Source organism: Coptis chinensis, chromosome 4 (assembly GCF_015680905.1).
Source record: "Coptis chinensis isolate HL-2020 chromosome 4, ASM1568090v1, whole genome shotgun sequence".
Taxonomy (NCBI): domain Eukaryota; kingdom Viridiplantae; phylum Streptophyta; class Magnoliopsida; order Ranunculales; family Ranunculaceae; genus Coptis; species Coptis chinensis.
Window position 1 is genome coordinate 91,338,633 of NC_141459.1, and position 22,141 is coordinate 91,360,773.

The 22,141-nt window shown below is 36.4% G+C and overlaps 2 long non-coding RNA genes across 2 annotated transcripts; both read left to right on the forward strand.

Annotated features, from left to right (window-relative positions):
- The first annotated feature begins 8,779 nt into the window (after positions 1 to 8,779).
- Positions 8,780 to 10,486, forward strand: LOC147505617 (uncharacterized). Its single transcript, XR_015193407.1, has 3 exons — positions 8,780 to 8,980; positions 9,082 to 9,152; positions 9,872 to 10,486. It is a non-coding gene; the product is annotated as an uncharacterized LOC147505617 (long non-coding RNA).
- A 61-nt stretch (positions 10,487 to 10,547) lies between these two features.
- Positions 10,548 to 12,012, forward strand: LOC147505618 (uncharacterized). Its single transcript, XR_015193408.1, has 2 exons — positions 10,548 to 11,274; positions 11,398 to 12,012. It is a non-coding gene; the product is annotated as an uncharacterized LOC147505618 (long non-coding RNA).
- Positions 12,013 to 22,141: the final 10,129 nt, after the last annotated feature.

A 22,141-nucleotide genomic window follows, 5' to 3' on the forward strand; every position in this document is an offset into this window, starting at 1 on the left:
AAAATAAAATAAAATAAAGTTTCCATCCAAAGAAAAGAAAAGGAAAAAAAAAAAAAAAAAAAAAAAAAAAAAAAAAAAAAAAAACTCCAAAAAACTCCAAAAAACATAATCGAATTAGTCAAAAGCCAAAACAAAAAGGCTAAGGATGGAAACTAAGTGTAGAAGCAAAGTAAGAACAAGGTTTTCTCTAATTACATATTCTGAAGACCCTATTATCTTAGACTTGTCTTTTTGAATATCCATTTCCTTCCTTCTTAAACCATCACCTCAGCCCAGTATCACCTAATAAAGACTTTTAGCTCAATTAGGAATAGGTTGGTGTGATAGTAAGTGGTAGATGTGTTTGATCGACCTCGGCTTCCTTAGATTGTCATTGAGATTGTGAGGAATCGTGTTCCCACTGCACACTGGAGTTAGCAAACTTGAGTGAAAAAATCATAGTGTCATGTGTCTTGACACATTCTTTGTGAAAACCTACTTAGGCACGCTACCCAAAAGTTTCAGAAACAGACCTGCCATTGCATTTCATTGCATAGTTCATTGTATAGTTGTTTATCTTAAGATGATTTGATTATTATGCATGTATTAATTTCGGAGTTAGACTGATGATCCTTGTTTAACTGCTAGTGAGATGTATAGATTCTGAGATAAAATTATGGGACAATTACTTTATTTATTTAGTTATTGTAGTATAAATAAAGTTTGTGAGTATCTTCTCTAGAAAACTCTCACGAGGCTATAACTCGTCCATTAGCTAGGAAATTCCTAGTGGTTTAAAGCCTTATTGCATATGGTCAATGCAATCGCACTCTGCGAAACGAGATTAGTTAGCACCATAATTTTTGCCACTTATCTATTTTTATTTCTCATCTTTGTTTGAGGACAAGCAAAATGCTGTTTGGGGGTGGTTGATAAGCACCCAAAAGTGTAGTTTAAACCCCTTAATAGTATTATATTTAGGCCAATTATGTTTATAATAAATAAGAGTTAGTATTGTTTATGTGTTTTTGTGTATTTCAGGTCTTGAAGCTGATTATGTGCTTAAATATGTCATTTTGAACGGAAAACGAGTCAAGATGATTGCTGAGAAAGTTCTACATTTAAAGCTCATGAATCATGAAGAAAAACATTTTTCAAGCTCAGTCAAAGCTGGGAAATCAAAGTCAATTCGAGTAAAAATAGAACAGAAAAGTCAACAGAACTTCAAATAGGCGTATCTTTGGACTCGGGCCTCAGAATTGGGCCTACTTTATGTCAAAATGACCGGATCAGATTAAGATTTCCAATAGACCCAGCCTTACTCCAATCAGAGTTGTAAAAATGTACGAAAAAGGCACTGAAGTAATTTCCAGTAATTTTGGCCTCTGTAGACTTAACATAATTTGGGCTCACATTAGAGGCCCAAAATCCTCCTTTTTGGCACGAAAATATAACCCTAACCCTTTTCGAGCACCCCTTTCTTTAGTGTAAAGTAGTTTAGTTTAGTTTTAAGGTTAATTGAATTAGGGTTCTTAGTGTAGCCTCCATAATTCCTCAATTCAAATCAAGTTCTTTACTTTTATGTCTCTTTATTATTACTCTTATGCAAGTTACTGTTTTTCTAGCATAATCATTACTCTCTCATCCAGTTAATAGTCTTTTCCATGTTCATTCATTAAGTGTTTAAGAAGCAAGAGTGGTACGAACACGATTACTCCCTAGATTGCATGATTTAAGAGAGTAGAATATAAAATCTTGAGAGCATAAGAATAGTGTTAGAGATAGCATTGTTTTTATACTTATCATCTCCCATCTTGTGCTTGCTTGTACCGAACTTGACTCTGCACTGCTTGCCATAGACACAATGCTCACCGAATTCCATACTTGGTTTCTCCAAGTTTTTCAGTAGCCCTCACTTTCACAACTTAGACAATCCCCTTTGGCTCATATGCCCAAGGCACATATGCCACAATTTTGTGCACTCAAAATTATCACCACATGTACCCACTGCTACATCACCTATCATTGTACTACCAAACAAAGTATACAAGTTTTCATATCTTTGACCCTTCATAATAACTAAAGAGTCACTAATGATCTTTAGGACTCCACCATTTTCCACAAACTTGTGGCCTTTGGAATCCAAAGTACCAAGAGAAATGAGGTTCTTCTTTAATTCGAGAATATGTCTCACATCGGTTAAAGTCCTCACCACACCATTATGCATCTTCACCCGTATAGTTCCAATCTCTATCGTCTTACAAGCAACGTTATTACCCATCAAAACGGAACCTCCACTCAAGTTCTCATAGGTAGCAAACCACTTCCTATTTGGACACATGTGGTAGGAACACCCAGAATCCAAAATCCACTTATCAGTCATGTGGTCGTCTTGTGTAGACACCAAAAGAGTTATATCATCCCCATTGAAGCCGAAAAAAAGACTTGCTTCACTAACGTTCTCATTCTCCAACTTACCGCTCATCTTGTTACTCTTTTTCGGGCTAGGACAATCACTTAGATAATACCCATTTTTCTTACAATTGTAGCATCGTACATGTTTTAAAGGCTTCTTAGAACTACCCTTCCACTTGCTTGTGGAAGTCTTCTCATTCGACCTCACTCTTTCCGTCAATTCTTGTGCTTCTTTATCAAACTTCTCTTCTTCAAACCTTGTATTTGACATCTTAGGAGTCATTTCTACAAGTCACACAAAGTAACCCACAAGAATTTCACTTGAGAATTTTATTAAACACCTTGCATTCACAAATTTGAGCACTATGGAAGTTAACCCAAAACTCAAATTCCAAGGTCGTTATAACACCCCGTATATTTTTATATATTTACCAGTACAATAATAATAATAATAATAAAATAATAATAATATATAAAAATAAAAAGGATAAAGATTAGAAAGAGATAGGGTAAAGAGGAAAAACCCCATTCCCTATTTTCGGGGGTTTAAAAAAAAAGGAAAAACACGTAGAGTAGTTTACACGGAGAGTTTTAACACAAGAAGAGAGAGTTTTACACGGAGGAAAAAGAGAGTTTTACTGAGAGAGGAAAAGGGAGACTTCTTGCTGGAGATACGGAGAGCGTATAACCGGTGAGTAGATATTCTTATCTTTCGCTGAACCTATATTTTTAAGTCTGTTTCAAAACTTTACTATCGGATTTCTGCTTATTATTTTCTGTGTAATTATTCTTCAGTGCTTATTTCTACATACTGTTCGATTTAGTCTGCGTACTGTTGAAACAAAGCTATGTGATAAAAAGATGATTATGAATCGATTTAAATAATTATATATTGTTGATATAAAGTTGTTAATGTTAGAATTGTTGATTGTGGGTAAATCAATTTTTATGGTTTTGTTTGAACTGTTGGTGGACGTCGAGTTGTGGTTTGAATTGGATATATATGATGATTGTTGGGTTGGTGATTGTGTGAGTGTATTGGGTTGAGTGGATACCGTTGAGTGGGCGGTTGAAGCTCCAAAGGTTGTTAATGGCGGTCGCGGTCGAATTTTTTAGGAGTGAGGGAATTGAATTTGGTTAGTGGCAATGAGTTGGGTTTTTGAGGGGGATCAAAACCGAATGGTTTTGGTGCGTTGGGGAGTGAGAGTTGTGGTGGTGAATTCGGTGGTGGAGTGAGCCGTTGAGGAAGAAGAAGGAGGTGGTGGCGATTCTGTTTTTTTTTTTTTGTTGGGCTTGGGCCGAAATCAAACTTGTGGGCTTGAGTTTGTTTTTACTTTTGGGCCTAAGTTTTGTTGAGTTGGGCCTGATCGGTTTTTGTGTGGACCAGGTCGGTTGAATTTGAGTGGACCGGATTCTATTAATTTAGATGGGCATTGGGTTAGAGTTTGTTTTTGGGCCGAATCTGTGCCTGGTTTGGAATCGAGTTTTCACCAAGTTAGGGTCAGATTCAAACTCTTGCCAAAACATGAAAAAGTGAGTTTTCTGAGTTTTCTTTCCAACCCAATTGGCCTCGTCGCATTCCGAGGTCTGTGGTGGTAGATATGATGTCTGGAAGTTTGACTGGCAAAAATAGTGCGTCAGATATCAGTTTCTGCACCCTATGTTTAAGCCTAGTTTTGGAACATTTAAAATGAGATTGAGTATTTTTGTAAAACATAAGAAAGTAAATTCTGTGTGTTAGATTTTCAACACAAAAAGCCTAAATGCATTTGGACACCTGTAGAAAGCGTTGTGTCATTCAGAAGATAGTCCGTCATAAATCTAGTTTGCTAAAAATTAGGATTTTTACCGTTTTCAACCTAAGTTTTCTTCTATATGGGCTGAGGTTGGGACTTCGAGTTCTACATGAAAAAGTATGATATGTCTACATACCCTAGTTTCTAAATAATTAAGTTACATGTCATTTGGATGAATGTAAGAAAAACTATAGCATTGACAAGTTGGATAGAAAACCTATCGTGTTATAATTTATGTGCATGAGCCTATTTTGGGAAATATGTCTAGTAATGGACTAAGAGTCTCTTAAACTCTTCTTGAGTGTTTTATATAGTGTTTGTAGCATATTTTTAGACTGTGGTTTTATTTGGAACTGACATGGTTCATAATATGTTTTTTTTTAGAATCAAAAGTAGAGAAATATTCATTTGTGAGTTTTTTGGATTTAAAGGTTCATAGTGTATCTCTGGGCATGAAACTTTACGTATATGATTGTGGGAGTATTTGAAACTTATTGCATGTGATTCTATATAGTATAAATTGTTGTTTTCCTTAAAGGTACATATAAGAATGTTGATATTTATTGGTTAAGAGCAACGTAAAGCTTGATTCTAATCTTAAAAGATTGGATACGTAGGCAATCCTATGTACAAGTGCAGTCACTATATTATATATTAGTTATTAGTGTTCTTTTGTGCCTTTGTGCATCAGTGAGCTATATCTGGCAGGAAAGGAACAATCGAAGGTTTAAATACACCATTCAGCCTTAGGAAAATGTGAAGAACAAATTGATCAATGAAGTAAAAGTATATTTACAGGGACAACTCATCGAAGTACATGCAGAGATTCAAGATAGAGTCTTGGTGGACAGACTTGATTTGGCAGTCAAATACAAGACGGAGCAGAGAATTCAGTGCATTTGGTTGAAACCAGAAAAATGAGTTTTTAAATTGAATACTGATGGAGCAGTTTCAGAGATAAGATGGGGAACTGGAGAAGTGGTTAGAGATGCATATGGAGAAGTGATTTTTGGCTTCACAAGATCCGGAGGTTTGAAATCAGTCCTTTTCCAAGAACTAAAGGCGATCTTACAAGGATTAGAAGGCTATCGTGGTGCACAGATTGACAAGGTCAAAGTAGCTTCAGACTCTCTGAGTGCTATACGGATTTTACAAAGAAAAGAGAGAGCACCTTGGTACTGTAGGAACGTGGCAAATTCTATCATTCACCTAACTACTAGTTTTACTAGTGTAGACTTCTCTCATGTTTTTCGGGAAACAAATAGGGTAGCAGACCATCTAGCAGGCTTGGAATCTTGTAATGGATGTTTTTATTTTGTACCTCCTTTAAGTTCAGTGCTCTCATGTTATGTTGAGGAGAACAAAATAGGAAAAGTTTATTTTCGTTCTTAATACAGGTTAGGGTCAGCCAAAACCCAAAAACTTTATTCAAAAAAAATATATATTAGTTATTAGTTATTCGTTATTAGTTATTGTGATAATTATATGTGTACAATATTAGTACTTAATTATGTACGTGATTATGGTTGTTTAAAATGTATTCACGAGACATTTAACTAATGCGTTATTTCTGATTGAACCTTTTGATATTTATGATTTATATAATTGATAATGAGGTGAGTTGATTAGTTATTGTGTTTGGAATCTTTAGTAATTATTCTATTATTTGAGACGATGTTTGTTTTGTAATGAAAATATTATAATAAATGAGAACTCTTAAGTGTTAAAATCCGGTGTAAAAGTGTCCGGTGAAAATTTAATTTGTCGCCCACATCTTTAGATCTCTCCATGCCTATGTGATGAAAAAAAAAAGAAATGAAATGCTTATGACTAATGAAGTCATGTGAAAAGCCGCCTTAGAGAGGAACTAATGCATTCACCTTGCAGGTTGGCTGTATTCCTTGAATGTACGGAAATGTAGGTGGGTATTACTTGAATGTGGCAGGAATGACCCAAGGTATTCATTGAATGTGCCATGAATGACATATTAGTGTTATGATGAGTATTCCTTGAATGTGGCGGGAATGACCTAAGGTATTCATTGAATGTGCCATGAATGACCTGTTAGTATTATGATGGGTATTCCTTGAATGTGGCGGGAATGACCCAAGGTATTCATTGAATGTGCCATGAATGACCTGATATTTTGTTATGCCTAAAGGAGGTTTTGTGATTATGTGTATGGAAAGCCGAGAGATGGCTATGACTCACGAGTTATGAGTTTACAAGATGGAAATATGTTCCTGGAGGTGATATCTCCGCTTGGTACATATGTCTTGTAGTGGTACTCGGTGTGAGTGAGGCACACGGATATGTGTGATTTGGCAAATATGTGAAGTGCAAATCGTGGAGTAGGAACTAAAGGTTGGGCTGTGTCTTTTAATAAATTAGTCAACGAGATAATTAATAAGCAAAGTAAAAATATTGATTTTACGTATGACTGAGTTATTGCATATGAATATCTATATATTATGATGCACATGATTTCTTACACGAAATATATATGTGGATTGTGTGAGTTGATACTCACGAGGGATGAATGTACTCTCTAGTTGTGATTTCCTCGTTCTCATAAGTAGACGAGCGGATGCATATAATTTCTTATAAAGGAATGTACGTGAATGTGGTTAGCGTGATATGATGGATAGGGTGGTGTGACATGAATGTTAATATTAGCGATAGATTATGCCAGATTATGTATACCCATGATGGTTGCAGTGATAGTGAAATAAATATAGATTTTTAAGGATTACTTTTGGAAAATCTAACTTTGTTTTGCAGGCGGATATGACTTATTAACTTTTTATGCAGAGACGTTGTCCTACCCTAACACGTAAGCGGTTATAGATAAGATTTTAATTAAATTAATTTACGAGATAATGGGATTGAAATCTTACTTGGGAAGAAACTACACGCCGTTTTGGAAAACGGAACTATCTTGTCTTCCAAGTTGAAATGGTTGGTAATGTTATATTTATTTATTTGAAAGATTGAATGTAGTAGATGTAGTAGTATATATTTTATTTTAGTCTTACTCATACCAGCAAATTCAATTTGCTGACCCATGTTTGCTTTGTTTTGCAACGTGAGTGTGTTCTTGGAAATATAGATGGTATAATGTAATGGATGACAACGTTTGATTTGGATTCGCTTTTGGAGCCTTTCTGGTTTAAGTTTTCTAAAGTGGAAAGTTTTGATTTGAAACAGATATAATAGAGTTGGTTAGTATTTTTTTTATTTGTGAATTAAGAGTTGTTAATTTGATCTCATTTTTTCTATATCATGTTTAGTAATGGGTTATTAGGTTTTCGTTTCATCCTAGGTTTTTAGAAGATGGAATAGAGTGTGGATAATTCCCTATTTTTAATTTTCTAGAAATATGGGGTGTGACAGTCGTAAACCTCGCTCTGATACCAATTATTATACACAAACGCGGAAGCTAACAACAACAATTAGATCAACCACAAAGGTGTGATCTTTCTACTAAGACAAATGTTCCAACAAATTTCCCAAACAACAATATCAACAAACAAGCATTATATCAACAAGTAAAGAGAGAAAGTAAAGAGCACACACCACAACACAAGGATTTAAGGTGGTTTGGCAATGTGTCTACATCCACACAGCAAGATCAATGATTTACTAGATGAACAAGATAGAAAATTACAAGAGGAGCTCTCACTTCACTCGCTAAGAATGATTTCTCACTAACACTTACAAAAAATATTTTCTCTCAAATCTCTCTTTTGTTCTAGGTTAAGTTTTCTCAACTTTCTCACAAAGAAAAAGTTATTACACTCTCTCTCAATTTTCTCTTATATAGTGGGTATAAAAATTCGGTATCTGGATACCGAAATATCATGCTTGGCTTGGTGTTTCAATGCCAAAAATTCCTCGCTTTCTCGGTATCTATCTGCTGTTGTTTTTCAAGTGAGCGGAGCGAATGTTCTAGGCCGAGGGGGGTATGTAGACAAAAAGTCATTTGGTTGGTTGTCATTTGGTCAGTTTCTGTCTGTCCTCATTCCTCAACTCTTCTCTTTTTTTGTCTTTGTCCCTCTCCCTCTCCACTCCTCCCTCTCCCTCTCCGCTCACGCCCCCACTGCATAGCAGTATACTAATATGAAATCTCTATTTTCCAACACACAACCACAGCCAGATATCTTAATACAACATTCAGCTATATAATTTCAACCCAATTTGGTTTTTTTTGTGGGGGGCACCATAATTTCCCATCTAGTGGGGGAATCCTAATTGACTCATCTAGTAGGGGGTAATACTAGTTAATCTTAACCCAGAAGTGCAGATCAGTTGAACTATTAATTGTGAGCAAGTCAGCTGGATTAAGTAGGTTCTAATATATGTAATAAACCGTGTGAAAGGGAGACAATCAGTTATTAATTGAAAAGTACGATTGAGCATCAATAGGGCAAAGAAGCTTGTATTCATCACAACAACTTTTCGTTGAACTTACTAGGAAGATTGGTGGGAAATGGTTTAAGTTTTAATTTTTGATTTAAAACCATGTGAAAACGAAATCACGCGTTAGTTTGATAACAGAATGGAAGTATATATATTGACTCACAAAGGCCTCTCTGCTTGGTATAAATAATTTCAACTTGTTCCAATTGCCATACTAAAAACTAGAGAGGTCCATATATAGGCGGATTCACAGAATTTCATTTCTCCTGCCAAATCCCAACCTCCATCAAACTGATAGAAGAACAGTTCTAAACAAAATAAACCAATCGAGAAATTGACATATTCACTCTGGACTCTCGATATATAATTTGGTAAGTGTTCGTTCGAGGCTTCAAGCCTTCATTTGTTGTTCTTATGAAATGCATATTATATCTGAAGATTAAAACTTAATATCTCTGAATTATTTTCACAGATACAAAGAACTAGAGCGTACATCATAGAACTAGCTTGACTGGAAAGTAGTTGATAGTCCAGTTGATCCAGGTAAGAACTTGTCCATGTCTTGCATAATTTTTTTAAGTATACCTCTCGCTCATCTGTCTTAACCTGTTTGGATACACGTAGATATGATATGGACCATTGCATCTCTAACTTCCCTTGAGTTGAGAATTAAATCACGCTGAACTGAAGGGATGACGGTCCCAGATTTAATTGTTCAAAGTCAAAACATGCTCTGTGTACTAGTAAGATTACACTTCAACATAGTTAAAAAACAGTACTTGCAACATAATCCCTAAATATTAGTGAACTTGTTCTGTAATCTGAATTTTCACCCGTAGGTATAGGTAGTATAAGCTTTGATTGGGTTGAACGGATCTGTTTCTCTTCCTTCTACTTTACTTCAATTTCAAGTTCCTCATGCATGTTCAATTGGAACTTGAAGTGAAGTATTTAAATTAAATATGTAAGATTTAACTCTTTGCAATGAATGTTTATCTCCAGTGAACATGTGTAAAAACCCAGTCACAGTCTCAGTTTGAGCTTGGGGTATGGAAATTCAGATTTTTTTGAAGTGTGCAAGAACTACCCTTTTTAAGTGAAATATCTTGACATTAGCCCATTGCTTACTGAATGAGATTTTTGAAAGTATAAAAGGTTTCCAATATTGTCTGCTTTCTACTCTTTTATTGAAATTTTTGTTTTTTTGAATTTGAGAGTTTGTCTAACTAACTCATTTTCATATTTTCCTTCTCTTTTCTCAGACGTGATTAAGTCATTGTATGCTAGCACTTTTTTCTCGTCTTCAACTTGGCCAGTAGCAATATTTTACCTGATACCATGGACATGGACAGTACTGCTCATCTTACTCAAAACATTGAAGCACTAGTTACAGAGATGAGTGGCCTAAAAGCTTTAAGAGATAATGTGGCAAAAAGAGGCGACCCACGAATGGACGACTGGCTACAAAGCGTAAAAGACCAGGAAGGTGAGATAGATGAAATAGAAACAGATTTTAAACGAATAGGCAGAATTTTCAATCCAATTACTAAAATAGAAGCGAAGAACAAGCTTAACAAAAGAGTGTTTAACAGTCTAGTAGCCGTGAAAGTGATAATACAAAGTAAGGATGAAATCTCGAAAGCAATGGAAAAGTTCATAAGTGAAGTGGCAACAGGAAACCGGTGCAGTTTCGGAAAGGGCAGCTTAAGATCTTTACATCAAACTTCAAAGAGAAATTAGGTTTTGGTGAGTCAGGAACTGTGTACAAAGGCAAGTTTCCCAACTGTGTGGAAATAGCAGTTAAAGTAATGAAAGATATTGGGATGAATAACATGGAAAGAGAGTTTAGGGCTGAAGTAACCACAATGAGCAAAACTTCTCATGAAACTTGGCTAAGCTCTCACGGGTTTTGCTTTGAGGCTAAAATGGCTTCTCGTCTATGAATATGTCGAGAATGGGTCTTTGGACAAGATATTATATCGTGAGAAGGATAGTAGCATACAGTGGGAAGATTTGTATAATATTGCAATTAAGACGGCAAAGGTACTCTCCTATTTGCACGAGGATTGCGATGAACGAATAATTCACCGTGACATAAAGGCTGGTAATGTACTCCTTGGCCCAAAATTTTCTCCCAAGGTTACCGATTTTGGGTTGGCTACGCTTTATAACATAGATAACAGCCATGTCACATTGACTTCCGGATTCAGAGGGGCACGCAATTATGATGCCCCAGAGTTACGAATGGGAGCTACGAAGAAAATAAATTTCAGAGCTGATATTTTCAGCTTTGGCATGATGTTATTTGAATTTATAAGCAGGACAAAAAATTCTGAAGGAAAAAATTCGTTTCGAGCACAAGTCTGGGAGAAGTTCAAGGAAGGGGTACTAGACGAAATTTTAACAGGTTGTGGCATTGAGAAGAAAGACAATGAAACAGCACGGAGATTATGTATAGTTGCATTACTATGTATTGAGGTAAATCCCAGAGACAGACGTTCCATGAGTGATGTGGTGAATATTCTTGTTGGTGTGACACCCCCTCCGACACCACGCAAACCTTTTTTCTGTCATGACTTCTCAAGTGAAAGCAACACGAGAAATGGTTCCACACAAACGGGATTCCGTCCCCAAAGCGGTTCCACCTGCCTTACTTTGATGGAAGGTACAATCACTATCCCTAAGATTTTTGTTTTCAGTTGCTGAAACTAAATATTAGATGCTTTCGATCTATTATAGGTTATGAACTTATGGCTTCAATAGATTTTATCTAACCCTTCAGTTTCAGGGCACCTCAGAAGTGGGAGCTAGCAATATGATTCAAGTAATAGAAAGTTTTATCCGGAGTTCAACGAGTCAAAGCACAGTGAAGACCCTGTTATTATTTACACTTCTACGCTTAGAGGAAACAAGCTAGGTTCTTGTCAAATTCAAATTCAAATTTTTGTCGACACACCTTTATGGTAGTGTGGAGTATAAGGAAGAATTACCGAAGGCACTGTGGAAAATAGTGGTTCCTGCAGTTTTCGTGAAAGGGAAGTTCATAGGAGGAGTTGATGATGAAGATGAAAACAAATAGAGGGTACATTGTGTGTTTTGCTCAATGGGATTCCAAAGGCGAGTACATTGGTGTGAGTGCTAATGGAGGATCTAGGTTTTCAGTGTCAAGATTGCAGATGGAATGTAAACTTGAATTCTAATTGATCATTATGTTTTTCCTTGTGATGAGTAAATTTCATGGGATTTCCCTCTTTTTGAGCATCTATGATTTGCTTCCATAATCATACAAAGACTTGCTTATGTTTTCTCTTTTAATTTCCTTTTGACTACATTAGATGAGTTGTATACTTGTATATGTTATTATGGTTTTGAACGGAGGGCAATACATACTGTCATTTTTATATTATGGAGCGTTGGATCAGCTAAAATCAAGGCACTGCATCGGGGTTGCCTGCTGTACCCGTAAACCATGAAACTTTCTGATTGATGCTTACCGTTGTGTTCTGAAATTGCAGCTCAATCATGGTTGTTTTTCAATATGAAGTATGTTGATGGAATACAAACTAGTGAGTTCCGCACGTCAAATTCAGAATAATTAAACAGTTGTTGAACAAACTCACAGAACTAAGCAACCAACTAAAGATCCTTTGTGAAGTAGTACCCCTTCCTCCGCCCATCATGATGAAGAAGAAGCAATTTCTCCACTCTCTAGAAGCTTTCCTTCTTATATATTGTTAACTTTAGGAAGTGGTCTAGTAGAAGTACGTGCTTGTGAGCATGGTACAAAATATCCCGATATATTGCAATATCTATCCGGATTTTAGAAAAAAATATATAAATATCACGATATGCTCAGAGTATACAACTACAAATATTGGTGATATTTTAACGATATTTGTGATATTTAGAGATATTTGGCGATATTTGCGATCTTCGGTCCACGCATGAGCGGGCCCAAAAATGTTGGTGAACTCAAGGCTCGAGGGGGCCAAGGAAAAAGATGAAAGAGAATTCACCCCGGCTGTGTCGAACAAAAAACAAGCGAAGAAGGGCAAGAGAACTTGTAGGTGGAAAACTTGAAATAGTCCCATGTTTCACCACCAAACACTAGATCTAACCAGATAGAGTAGTTGCTGTCCAACAGAATATGGGATCACCTGATTCCAAACCAACTAACAGCGCAAAAAATTGAAATACTTGAAGAAGCTCTCCTGCGGCTTAAAGTAGATCTTACTTCTCTCCTCCCCCTTCTTCTCCATTATTGTGAACGGAACACCATTTGTTTTGGCAATCTTGGTAGTGATAATCTGAACCATAGAAAGGATACAGTTGTGAGAAAGGTGGGCTGTATGCAGCAGTTTGCCCTTGGTGAGCTATTAGTTTGGTATACTACCACCCCCCTTGAGCTTCTCTTCCCCCTCTCTGTTCTCTTATTTAATTTTCTTAGTTTTCTTACCTTTATTTTTGGCTTTGTTTGAGTTCTCCTCCCAACACCCCCCACCCCCCTCTTGGTTCACAGTTTTTTCCTTTCAAGTTTTGTCCTTTACATTGTTTGTTTGGATCTTTGCGGAGACATGGCAAGTTCTTGATGCAAAGGAGGACCAACTAGAGAAAAGATTGAGGAACTCAGTTTGAAATGCAAAATCTCTTACGTTCTAAAGAGAAAAAGGTGGTGGACATTGTTTGTAAAAATATGGTAGAAAACATAGGAGAAAAGTACTACACTGCTCGGTAAGTTGTATGGAGGTAAACTTCGTCTCTTTACAAGACCCTGGCTGATGAACTACACGGGGGATGGCAAACTAGGGGTAACCAAAGGTGGAAATGATATCAAAAGGCTTCTACAAGATGGAGTTTGAAAATATGAGCGAGCTAGAGCATGTCAAAGAAAATGGCCCTTGGTTGATACAAGGGTTCATCTTCAAAATAAAGAAAGGGAAACATCTACGAGGTGGGCTACATCCACGGAAGTTCGATCTGGTGGATTTTTGGATCTGATTCATAGACTCCCAAGTGACCATATAAATGAGGAGAATGTTAGGAGTGTGGGGCAAAAGGCAGCAAACTCAAGGAGGTTGATCTACTTCTGAGAGGGAGTTGAAACCCGGTAGCTAGAGTTAGAGTTGAATGGATATTAAAGAGCGGTGATGAAAGGTCTAGACCTCCGGATTTGAAATGGAGGAAGTTTTCCCAGTCACTTTCTTACATTTATACGTGGCTGCATTGGACATGATATCCATTCAGAAGAGAGAGATCAATACAGCATGGATTTGCGCCAAATATGGAGGATCCCCGGAGACATCAAGAATAACTTCCGTTCATGTTGAAACAGCGGTTTGTTTTTCAGCGAATTGGCCAACTTCGGGGCCAGACCTACGGTAACAATATCGGGAACTCAAAAAAAATATTTGAGCATTTAATATATATATATAGATGAGTGAATAACTCATACCTATTGCAAGTTTCTCTTTGTCAAATTAAAGCATCAATACAAATTACGCGATGATTAGTAAGACAATGAATAGAGGAAGAATAAAAACATAGAAAGAGGAACTCACATAATCTTGAGAGAACCCAAAAAATGACATTTTTAATAGAAACCAACTCCACCAAATTCCAATCAAATTTGTGTAAAGTGCATTACAGTCAAATATTTTGGAACTAAAATATTTTCACAAAAGAAGATTCATGACCATACGTACAACAGACGTTAGGAAGAAAAGGCTCAACCAACTCTTAGTAAGTAATAGATGAGAGTTACATTTTCATCATATACAACACCCATTGAAGTAAATGCAAACGCATGATTGTGCGACCGTATGTTTTCTGTGAAATGTTTCCCAAGGTCACCTTCATTAAGAAATAATTGAACTAAATCTGGTGGTGTTGATGGTCTCGGGAGATTTATTCTTCCTTTTGAGCAACATATTTCTGCGGTTTCATGAACGAACTGTTTTGCTCCACATTTGTTGCAAATTCTAGGTTGTGGCAACATGTATGGGTGGAAATTATAACGTCCGTATTTGTAATATATATTTATTTATTTATTAATTAATTAGTTTATTTATTTAAAATTTGTTGGATTGGATTTGGGATATGTTGGCCTGATTTTTGGGCCCGAGTCTGTGTTGGGCTTAGGTTTCAAAACTCAGGTATATATTCATATTTTTCAAGAGAATAGGGTTTTTGGATAATAATAATATAAAATGGAGGCGGCTCGCTTGCTAGAGAGTGGGAGCGCAACGATTCGGACTATGAAGGATTCGTGGAGCTTTTAATACAAGTGAGTAGTTATGTTTTTTCTTTTTCCATCGAAACTAGAGTTTTACTTTTACTACGAATAAAAACATTTATTGTCGAGTTTTTCTTCCGCTTAGTTTTTGTTCTCCTTTTACTATGCCATTATTTTTCTCTCATCCTGTTGAATGGCTAACTCGTTAAATGCTATGGGTTGTTTTGCCTAATTACTAAAACTTTGGAAGTTGATTTGTTGAACTGTTGGAACTGAGGTCGATAATGGCGGCGCGAGCCCACAGTCGTCCGGTGTATTAGTTTGAACTTGAATACTGTTGTGGTTGTTGTTGTTTTGATTGACGGAGGATTAGTTGTAGTTGGTGTTGGAGTACTGGAGAGTAGGGAGGAGCTGTTGAAGCTTCATGCTTGTTAATGGCGGCGCGATACAGATCCAGATTTGGAGGAAGGGAATCAATTTAAGGTATTACATTTTTGTGGTTAATTAAAGTCTTTGGGTTTTTCCCAAGGACCAAAACCAATGGGGTGAGAGTAGAGGAGGAGAAGAATCGATGGTGGCGGGATTGAGCTGGTGCGCTAGTTTGGGTGACCGAGATCGCGACCCAGTGCACCCAGTCTCATTTCCAATTTTCGGTGGTCTTTTGGTTGGGTTTTTCCTCCTTAGTGGTTTCGGTTAGGTTGTAGTGCTGGTGGGTGGTTAGTGGTGGCTGGTGGAGGAGAGCTGCTATAGCTGCTGGCGCTGGTAAGGGGGAGAGGAAATCGAGTTTTTCATGTATTAAAGTCGTTGGGGTTTTTCCAAGGATCAAAATCGATGGGGTGATGAGTGGAGGAGGAGAAGAACTGGTGGTGGTGGTGGTGGAGGAGAGAGGTCTTTGAACGGTGAGGAAGATGACCCGGTTGGGCTTGGGCTTTGGGCTTTGGGCCAAAGTCTTTAGATTTTAGTTGTTGGGCCGGATTCATTTTTATTGTTTTGGGCCAATTCTATTTGTTTTGTTTTGGGCCAGATCACCTTAGATTGTTTAGTTTGGGCCCGATTTAGTTTAAGTTGTTTGGGCTAAAACTAATTAGTTTTCTTTGGGCCAGTTTCAAGTTTGTTTTGGGGCTGGTCCATATAACTTAATATAGATCCAAATGGGGTCTTTAAATATTTGGACTTTTGGGTTTTGGTTTTGGGCTTTGATCGTGGACTCTTGACTGTATAATTGTGTTACGTTTTATGTTGTAAATTGTATGGACAAATCAAATGCTAAAATGTTATGGAAGCTTGTATAAATTTGTTTGTCATTATCTAATTAATATTGACGTGAGTAGTGTGTAAAGCATATAAATATTGGCACGTAACAAGAGGGGAATTCTTATAAGACTTAGATATATACGTTTTTATGAGAATTAAACTACATACGGACTTAGATTCATGGACTTTAGTATTGGGCTTTTGATGGTTGATCAGTTTGACTTGACTTGTGATTTGGACTCGAATAATTATGCATGATATTTGGACTTGAGTTGTTCCTTTTTTTTAAAGTCGTTTCATTTTGACATTGGTAGAATGGACATATATTTTGATTATTTATTTACTATTTATATTGTGCACAAATGAAAATAATGCGTGCCTTTGATAGTGAATTGAGTTCACATAAATATATTGAACGAATACCTTACATGATTGATTACTATTATGAGTTGCTACTTAAATGAATTGTAGTATCTATGAAGGCTTGAGATGTTTCATATGGTGTAGTGCAATATATGATTGGCACGTGAAATAATAAGTTTTGAGATTTGATATAGAGATGCTTGTATATCGTGCAATGAATAGTATTGGCACGTGATAATGTGGATTTTTATTATAACGAGAAACGTTGAGCTTCAGTACAATTAAGTATACTGGCATGAGATAGAACAAGAATTATTATTGAGATTTTCCAAATATGGTGGCTTAGTGCAATAATTTATTTGGCACGTGATAGAGTGAAATGGTTATGAGATACTAAGGTATGACACCTGAATAAATTACGTAACGAAAATCCTAGAACATAGCTACCACAACTCATGTGATTTGGCCCTAGTGATGGGAGTATGTGATATGATCGGCCCTTCTGGCGCAAGTAATTTGATTGGCCCTTCTGGCGTTTCAGTGAATCTGAATGGCCCCTTCTGGCGTAGCCGAATAGTGGCTTGATTATTCCGTTCGCAAAACTAGAACGAGACGCGCGATATTTTTATGTCGAATAATGGCAATACTCACATAATGGCTTTCGTGTGAGAGTTACCTGGTATGTGATATCCCGCTTAGGATAGCTACGCACAGAGTGGTTCATTATGTGAGGGGAGGCATGTGGATGTACATGTTCGGCGTTGGGTAACGATTGTGGTAGCCAGGGAAACTAGGTAAGACATAGATATGACGTGATTTTAGGGACACGCAAAAAAAGCCTTAAATAATATAATTATGGTAATATGTTGGTTAATGATATATCTTTAAATATATGATTGTATATAGTTTTATAGAAGGGTGGGTCAAACTAATTACTTGTGCAGAGACGACCCACTCTGTAATTGAGCATGAAATGCGGTAAGTATAAAATATGTTTGGCTGGTTTTTAGTTTAGTTAGAACCTAAGGTGCCTCGGTGGAGGATCTAAATGCCTTTGTATTATGGTTGGGAAGCTAAGGCGCCTCAAGGGAGGAACTACATGCCTTATTTATTATGCGTATGGTTTGTTGTGTGGTAGTGGAAAGTTAAGGCGCCTCAATGGAGGAACTACCTGCCTAAATTTTTATAATTAAGAATGTTGTATTAGTCGTTGGAAGTTAAAGCGCCTCGGGGGAGGAACTAACTGCCTTATGGATTGTGTATATATATGTATAAGTATAATTTGTATTTTTGGGCTACTCACACCAGCATTGTTTATAATGCTGACCCGATTTGCATGTTTGCTTATCAGGTGTGTTCATTAAATGAACATAGTTGATAAGTCTTGACATGTTTAGTGTTGAAGAAGGTTGGTTGCTGCTTGTGGTTTGCGTTAGCGTCGCATTTCAGGATATGTTTTGATTTCCCTTAAGGTGTAATAGATTTTAGTTGAGACAAATGTTGTTTTGTATTTTCAGTTGTAATTATAATTAAAGAGGGTTGAAAGGAGATTTGTAACTTAATCAGATTTGTGAATTTTTGTAATTAAGAGGACTTTTGTTTAATTTGAAATTTTTATTGGTTTTTAATTATCCGCATATTTAAACTGATTATGGATTTTTGGGAGTTGAGAGGGCATCACACCTCGAAAATCGAAGAGTCGGAAACAAATATAATTTTTCTAAATTCTGCCGAAATTCGGGGTGTGACAGAAATCTTCATCTCGAACGAAATTCATAACACATCTATAAAACCCAGGGCTTAATTGTAGTGGTGATGACGTTGAAGGGTTATTAAGATAGTTGTCATCTGCATCCATTGTTAACAATCAATTATCTGAAAGCAGCGACTTTAAAGAGACAAAAAATGAAATGAAAAAATTACCTAAACTGTGATTATGCATCGACATTGGGAGAGTTTGTATACGGGATGTTGAACGGAAAACAACAATAGACAATGTCAAATATGTAAAAATTAAATTATTGGCTAGAAAGAATTTATGCACGGGGAACTAAATACCCAAAAATAGGAAGAAAATTAAGTAACAATATAGGCAATGTCAATACCTTCTGCTGGAGATGAATGAGGTGCTCGAAATCGCCTTTGATATCTATTCCTGTCTCTAATACTATGCATGCTGTTGGCGAAACAAAGCAAATAACACATTAACCAAGAAAGAACTAAAATGATGAAAACTTAAAAATAAAAAATACAAATAACAACTTGTTCCATTCCGGCAGTGTTAAACATCTATAACAATTCATTTGAAAGGAAGAGAAAAGGAGGATTAGAGGGATATATTAAAATTGAGAATTCAAAGATGGATTGAACGAATTTTTTTCTCTACAATAGAAGGGTAAGAATATGGAGAAAGGGCAACAAACAGTAGGCCCTTTTTTGAATTCTGAAAGGGTGTGGATTATCGGTTTATTCATGAAAATTGTAGGCTAAGTGATGCGTCTGTTGGTCTAGAATTTCCAACTTTCGTGAGTTTTAAGTGTTGGAAACACGCAATGACTGATTTACCCTTTGAACGTGCGGTGTAGGAAATTTTGTGGGTGAAACTTTTGGGTACCCTTTTGGACCAAAAGATTGGGTTAAAACCGAGAATACGGCAACTAATAAACGGCAGCAAGTTTTCCCATTATATATAAGATATAAGAGTTAGTATTGTTTACGAAATTTTGTGTATTTCAGGTCTTGAAGTTGATTATGTGCTTAAATATGTCATTTTCCATGGAAAACGAGTCAAGATGATTGCTAAAGAAGTTCAATATTTAAAGCCCAAGAATCATGAAGAAAATCTTTTTTCAAGCCCAGTCAAAGTCAATTCGGGTAGAAAAAGAACAGAAACATCAACAGAACTTCAAATGGGCATATCTTTGGACTCGGGACTCGGAATTGGGCCTATTTTATGTCAAAACGACCGGATCGGAATAAGATTTCCAATGGACCTGGCCTTGCCCCAATCAAAGTTGTAAAAATAGACGAAAAGGGCACTGAAGTAATTTTCAGCAGTTGTGGCCTATTTAGACTTAACCTAATAGACTTTGGGTTCACATTAGAGGCCCAAAGTCCTCCTTTTTGGCCCATGTACGAAAATGTAACCCTAACCCTTTCTTATATAAAGAGGTTTTAAGGCTAAACTTAATACTCCTCTTCCAGCACCCCTTTCTTTAGTGTAGAGTAGTTTAGTTTAGTTTTAGGGTTAATTAAATTAAGGTTCTTAGTGTAGCCTCCATAATTTCTCAATTCAAAATTTCTTTACTTTTATGTCTCTTTGTTATTACTCTTATACAAGTTACTATTTTTCTAGCATAATCATTACTCTCTCATCCAGTTAATAGTTTTTTCTATGTTTATTCATTAAGTATGTGAGAAGCAAGAGTACTACGAACACGATTACTCCCTAGATTGCATGATTTAAGAGAGTAGAATATAAAATCTTGAGAGCATAAGAATAGTGTTAGAGATAGCATTGTTTTTATACTTATCAAATGGCGCCGCTGCCATCTTGTTTCCTCTAGCATGATTAAACCTAGAAAATATTGTTCACTGCCTATTTTTCTTTTTTTTTAACTGTTTCCGTACTGTTCGAAATTTCTCAATTTTTTTTGACTGCCGGTTGGGGTATACGACTAAAGAAAAGTTTCCCAGACATCTCTGTGAGTCATTTGTAAAAATTTGAATTCACGGTTTTAAACTTAAGGGGCGCCCCACCCTCACATTTGCCTTTTAAGAGCGCTACCCACGCTCTTCACTACACTGCGGACTACCAGTAAGAACACTCTGATAAACATATTTCTAAATTTTAAACAATTCTGAAATTTTGTAGGCACACTCTGTGATGTGTCAGTGATTTAATAGAATATTTTCATAATTATCTTAGCTGTGTTTACCTAGTGAAATAACACAATCTTTCAGGTGTTGCATTTCAGCTTTCAACCTGTGAGGTTCTGGAAAAACAGACGAGTATTGTTACTTAGGAAGTTCCAAAAATTCTAAGTTTTTACAGGAGTATCTATCATAAGTCAGGAGTTTGCAGTAAATATTTGAAGAGTTTTTTACTTGTTTTGACCACCTAACAAGTTAATTGTTTCCAGTGTGTTTCTGCAGTTTTGTAACACTTAATTTCTGGAACAACAGCTGATAAGGAGGGTTTGTAGAATTCCAATTGCTCTAAACTTTCTACAGGAACACACATGATCTGTCAGGAGTCTCCACTAAAATTTTGGAGATTTTTTACTCTGTTTTGATTGGTTAACCATTCATTTGTTTGTATTGTGTACCGAAAACTGTTTCACGAACTTTGCAGCGCAGTAGAAGGACTTTTCTAACTCTAATTGTTCTGAAATTTTACAGGCTCCTTTCTGGATATCTCAGCATACTACTGTAAACTTTTCATATTTTTTGGATAGAGCGTGACACGCGCTTCAGTTTTGTCCTTAGAGAGCACGCACCGCACTCTACGTTTCTTTCACAAGACCGCCCAATATACCTTATTTCTAAGCTGGCGGCGTAATTTCTAGTTCGATTAGCTTAGATTAATTTTTTAATATTAATTGCAATATTATCTCACGAATATAGTACAGTACTCGTATCTAAAAATTACAAAATTTTAAAAAATTATTTTTCTTCATTCTAAACGGTGTCTAGCAAACTGAAAGAATTGGGGTTCTCTAATTAAGGAACGTGCACGCATGGACAACCTCCCTCAAATTCCTAAGTGACCTGTCCGTTGGTTTGATACAAAAATATAAAAAAAGAAAAAATTAATATTAGTTAGTAAGCCCACTCACTACCAAAGCCCGTTTCATAGGCCTAACATCAAGTCCCAACACAAAGCCCATAGTAAAAAGCTTTAACCTAATTCTTAAAACTCTTGAACTAATAAGGTTAATCTTTTTACAGGACTTCACAATCCACACCGTATACCCGGACCAGGATTCGTATAATTGTTCAAGTAACATAGACGTGCTTCAAGGCTGTTGAAGACGCTATTTATATGCGTAGCAAGGACGCTCCAGGTAACACCTCTTTATATCCTCAAAATTATTGTCTGAGGATTCTATTTCTAGTAATAATCATGCTATTTTTGCATGCTCATTAGGACTTGCCTATTATACTTAAAACTTGCATGAGATTAAGATATGATATGCATAAACCTGCTATATTTGTTTATCATAGACGCAATAATAATCGCCTGTCTAGAAATTCTCACATCACCACACACACACCACCTACACCCACCACCACTACATATGTAGCAATGGGTGAAGAAATAGCAGAGAGACCCCTCTTTGATTTTTATAAGGCTTTAAACGATGGACCTAAGTCCTGCATAATTCTTGTAGATACTACGGGAGATTTTAGAATCCCCATTAATATATTTAATCTGCTACCTGTTTTCCATGGCTTAGACCATGAGAAGCCTTATCAACACTTACATAGGATACAACAAGTACTAACAACATTCCATCATCCTAACGTAAGACCTGAACAAATAAAGCTCAGGGTGTTTCTTTTCACCCTAGCTGAGAAAGATGCAGCTTGGCTAACAGCACAAAAGCCAAACTCTGTCAACACATGGGAAAAACTAGTTGAATTATTTATAGAACAATTTTACCCACCACAGAAGACTGAT